The sequence below is a fragment of the Corvus brachyrhynchos genome, unplaced genomic scaffold (assembly GCF_000691975.1).
Source record: "Corvus brachyrhynchos isolate BGI_N302 unplaced genomic scaffold, ASM69197v1 scaffold221, whole genome shotgun sequence".
NCBI lineage: Eukaryota > Metazoa > Chordata > Aves > Passeriformes > Corvidae > Corvus > Corvus brachyrhynchos.
Genome location: NW_008236622.1, coordinates 3,853,562 through 3,858,684, shown reverse-complemented (window position 1 = coordinate 3,858,684; position 5,123 = coordinate 3,853,562). Strand labels below are relative to the sequence as shown.

The following is a 5,123-nucleotide window of genomic DNA, read 5'->3' as shown; positions in this document are numbered from 1 at the left end:
ATTTACCCAGGCTTTCGATTTGGCTACCTCAGACAGTCTCATGGACATTAATAAATTAACCTCCACAACCCTGAAACTGGTAAGAAGGGATTAGTACTCCTATTTTATAACTGTGGGCTGAAATTGGGAGTAAAGAGAGAAATGTATGTTGCAGTTTAAAATCAAACATACTGTTTTTGGAAGGTGTTTGCAGAGACTGATGATCAGTTTGAGACTGATGAACAAATGAACTGATGAACAAATGCATATATACACACACAAATATATATACACACAAACCATAGAGTGCTGAATTGTAGTTGCTTAATAATGACCAAGGATTAAGATGGGTGACAGTGTCAGAGATACAGTTTAGAATCCTGTCTTTCAGGTGAGTGCTTGAAACATCAGGATGCTATTTTTCCTTGGTTTGGAGTGTTATTCTGACTAGTAACTCAGGAGGTAACAGTTTGAAACTGAGAAATCTTTTTTATCCCTTTGAGTGAAATCCACTAAGGAGGATAGTTGGAGGGGCTTATAGGCAGTTCTTTTAGTGCTGATTTTTTCAGTGGTTTGGATCCCTAAGTGAAATGGATATATTTTACCTTAATTTCTGTGGTGCTGTGTCTATCACTGCTATTAATACTCCTCTGCATAGACTGGCATTTTTGTATCATTTTGGTGCAAATTTGTCTTGCATGTAATTTAGGTGAGGCATATTGAAACCAAACTTATGGAATGGAAGTAAATGGGCTGTTTTTTCTGATAACAGATGCTGACTTGTGCCAAGTTATTAGCACTGATATGCCTTACACTGTGGAAATCCTCAACTCTATTTAAACGTGGCTACTGAAATGCAACTCCCTTATCTGAGTAGTGCAGATTTAGCCAGAACAGTGATATGCTTCTTGGTCAAATAGGCCTTTTCCTTTTTTCTTTACATTTAGAAAGATCTTTCTTTTTGAAATTTAGGAGGCTAACTTTTTTAGCATTGATACCTGGAGAAGGTTTGCTCCATCAACTGCATGCAGACGTGGTTCTGCACCCATTGCAAAATCTAGGACTCTAATTTAAAAAGATAGTAGGCATCCTCATATGTTAAATACCATGGTTCAGCTGAATCCAAGTCCTGAATACTGTGATTTAGCTGCTGTTGTCTGAGGTGCTCTCTTTACAGCCCTCCCATACCTCCCTCAGGAACTGCCAGCTCTCCTAATGTGTCCCGTGAATGGCCAGACAGCAATTTTCAGCAAATTCGTGCCTGTATTCCTTCACAGATCTTACCTGAATTTCCTGCCTGTCTTTAGTGTATGCTGTATTCTCCAAGCCAAACAGTAGAGTTTGTTTGTTTTCAAGGGCACGCAGTACCATAGCAGTTTTTCACCCAGAGAGTGGTTGGGCACCGAACAGACTCCCCAGGGAAATGCTCACAGGACCAGCCTGACAGAATTCAAGAAGTGTTTGGACAATGCTCTGAGGCACATGGTGTGACTCTTAGGGTGTCCTGTGCAGGGCCAGGAGTTGGACTTGATGACCCTGATGAGTCCCTTCCAACTCAACATATTCTACGATTCTGTGATCTGATTTGCAATCTGTGTGCTGGTGCTCATCTCCTCTGTGCCGTGGTAGTTAGATTAGTTAGCTTGGCTCAGAGCCCTTACAGAAAGGAAAGGGAGCACAGAGGATGAAATGCCATTTCTGCTGCCAGCCCTAAATAGCTTAGCTTGATATAGAGAAGGATTTCAGTGCTGAGGGTCATGGAATCTGTTCTAAATGCAGTGGAGCTCACCTATCGAAATCACTGTGGCAGTAACAGTGTGCTCTGTGCACCTTCTGTGTGCTCTGCTGCATCTGAAAATTTCGAGGAAAGCAAGCAGGTTTGCATGTTTTACTCCTCACCTGCTCTTTGTCCTGTCTGCTACACCACAGGTGCACCCATATGTGCAGAGCTCCTGTGTTCTTGGAAAATGTCAGTCGCACAGACCCTCTGAATATCCATCCCATCTATTTTAACTGCAGAACCACACCCTGCCTGCAACCTGGCAGACATCAGAAGAGTTCAGGACTATCACAGGATATTATTTCCTCAGTAATAGATAGATCATCCAGGCAGACAAAGCTCAGCAACAGAGGCTTTTAAAACTTCCCTTAGTCATGTAAAAGAAAAATTCAGAAAAAATTACCTTAAAAAGAAGAAAAAAACCAATGAACACTTAAATATATATCTTCTAAATACTGCTCTACTCCTATAATTTAAATGGTTAAAAGGTATCTGAACTGCTTAGATCTTTTAGCAGCCTTTAGATACCTCTCCAGTTTTGCATGTCAGACCCTTAGTCACCCACCTTGTTGCCCATTCTGTTTCTAGTTTCTTAGAAACAGATGTAACAGCCTTTCTGTGCCTACAGAGAAGCTGTAAGGAAAAATACATCAAAATGTGCTGTTATTCTTCAGTAACTCCACAAGCGTTTTCACTGTATGAGCATTTTTTGGAGCCTAACACTTACTAGTTGTACTGTGGAGTTCTTCGTTGGCCTTATTGAAAGCTTAGTGTTCCTAATAATATGCCTTGAACAGAGTGCTACAACTTTTTCAATGCAAACAGCACATCATCCCACCCCATTGCCAGATCTAGCATCAAGTTGTTGCTGTTCATTTTTATTGTTGTGCTGACAAAGGATGTACTGTACTTTGAAGGCATTCTTGTTTTCAGTTTTTCATGGTAGGATGCACTTCTGTATAAAAAGTATGGTGTTTACTCTGTTATCCTCCCTTGCTTATGTGTGATGGATGATAAAGCTCTGCAAATGCAGTGTTGTTTGTCTTGGTTTTGATAGGAAACTGCAATTTGCTTGCAAAAATTGCTTCTTTTTTTGTGGTTTTAATTACGTCTGTGATGACAAAAGAGCATCCTGTCAAATGTCTCTCAACCTGCTTTGTAGAACAAAAGCTAATGGAAAACTGTTTATGTATTTGAAAAATAAGAAGTAAAATATACTTGAAAGGTGATAAATTCTTGGATTGCCTAAGCAGATATTCCTGAGCTTTTGCCATTTGACTCTTCTGAAAAACAAACTGTTGTAATTCCTTCTTCAAAAATGTTTTTCAAAGATTTCCAGAAGTGACTCTGTTCAAAGAAATAACATGTTGTAGGTGTTTGGTATTAAGAAAAATCAAATAAGCAAAGAAACAAACAAAATTCCCATCACCAAAACCCCCAAGTTCACTTTTCTCAATATTCAAACAAGATAGATGACTGGCAGTTTTCTGTCTATTTGACCTGGCACTCATTGATAACCATGAAGAGGAAATAATTTTTTGTATCAGTGGAACAGTCAACCCTCCAGAACACATCATCAATTGAGTGGGAAACAATTACCTACAAAGTTCATAACATTATAAATTATGCAATAATTCTGCAAGGCAGAGTGACGTGTGGATGTTGCTAAAGAAATGAAAGATTTACTTAGGTATGCAAAAACCTGGTTATTTCAGAAACTCACCTCAGACTCTAATAATTACAGTGTTTTTCATATCAGACTTTTCTGGAAAGTAGTGCTTGAGACCAAAGATTTTCTTCCTGAAAAAAATGGAATTAATTATCTGTAGTCTGTGTAAAGCACTAAATAAATGTAAAATCATGGGGAGTTATAACAACTTTAAGATAAGGTAATTTTGAAAAAAAAATTTAAATGAGTCCATGCTTCAAAATTTCCTATTTTTCTGGATTTATTGACTTAGATCAAATGTACAGCAGAACTGTTGAGAACAGAATCAAATACACTTGTACACAGTATTAAGGAAACCCCGTGCATTTATTTAATTATTGCAGCTATCAGTATTGCAAATTACAGTCTGATTTTGCCAGGTTCTGCAGACTGCTCTATGTTGCCTCTATGGTAGCTGTTCACTTCTGTAGTTCCACCCATTATGATACTTCAAAGCTGCTAATGAAATAAATTAATGTATAATGCCAGGGCAGTAATCCAGAAGAGTTTCAGAAAAAGTTCCATTTGCGAAATGGAGTGTTTAGGTTTCTTGTGTTTCTTAATTATTTTTTCATTGTATGAGTGGGTTTTAGTTCTCCAGTCTTGAGAACAGAAGCATCACAGAACCTGAATACCAAAATGCTCCATCTCGTGAGGCTAAATAAGCAGTCTTAAGTCATGATGTAAATTAATAGAAGAAGCACAAAGGTCAAGTCTACACACTTGAAAATGATCTGTAATCTCTCTGCCTCAAGTGGTCAAAGAAACTCCTGGAGTTTTCCCATTGAAGAAAGCTCTGAGGAATCATCTGTGGGTTTTATGTTTGTTGCTGTGTAGCTGATGAAAATATTGTTCCATTTTACTTTCTACTCATGCAGCCATTGCCAGCTGTATTGAGTAATAAACACAAGACAAATGTCACTGGCTTACATACAAATATTTGTGTTTTTAAGATAAGGTATGGGCTAGAGTAACTGTAGAATCAAGACAGCTTTATAGAATAATATATATATTTATTTATATACACAAAAAAATCCTAAATACCCCAAAATCAAAACTGAGACTTCCTTAGTAGTCTGAACTGCTTAAAAGCTGAACAAATATCCTGAGAACAGTCTTGAAAACAGTCAAGGATGCTGTTTACTGCTTATGTAAATTGTGTTGCCTATCTAGGGGAAAAATCCCAACATCCCTCTTGAGATTTCGTTTTATTGCTAAAATTGTCCTGAGTGGTGTCCTGACATATGAAAATTGCTATGCAGGGAAGACTTCACACATGTCAGTGTTAGTCTCTTGATAAAACTTTTAAGTACTAGTCACTCTTACTTGCATATCATTCTTTTAAATCTTTCTTGAAACTTCTCTGCACTACTGTTAAAATCTGTTCTGTCCTGTTGAATTGGGCTTGATCTATTTGCCTGTGGGAGTTCATACCAGTTGCCCAGATATGAAGAAACCTGTGAACTGCACAGCATGAAGCCAATGATATCAATGAGACAAAACTTCATTTTCAGTCAGAAGAAGGATTAATGCCTAAGTTTATTGCCTGCCCCCTCCCTCATGTGCAAAGATGAAGTAAAACAAATATCCCAGTAGTCACAGTTTGTAGGACAGAGAACCATAACCTGCTGAAAAGTGTGGATTTAGGTGTGTGTA

General features: G+C 38.0%; 1 long non-coding RNA gene across 8 annotated transcripts in view; it reads left to right on the top strand.

The window, feature by feature from the left end:
* The window catches only part of LOC108444764, a 250,212-nt gene that overhangs the window by 134,280 nt on the left and 110,809 nt on the right, over positions 1 to 5,123 (top strand). The window contains exon 3 of one of the 8 annotated variants that reach the window (XR_001859440.1): positions 11 to 79. The exons of the other annotated variants lie outside the window; for them this stretch is intronic. This is a non-coding gene — a long non-coding RNA (uncharacterized LOC108444764). The remainder of the gene's footprint in view (positions 1 to 10; positions 80 to 5,123) is intronic. 8 annotated transcript variants of the gene reach the window in all.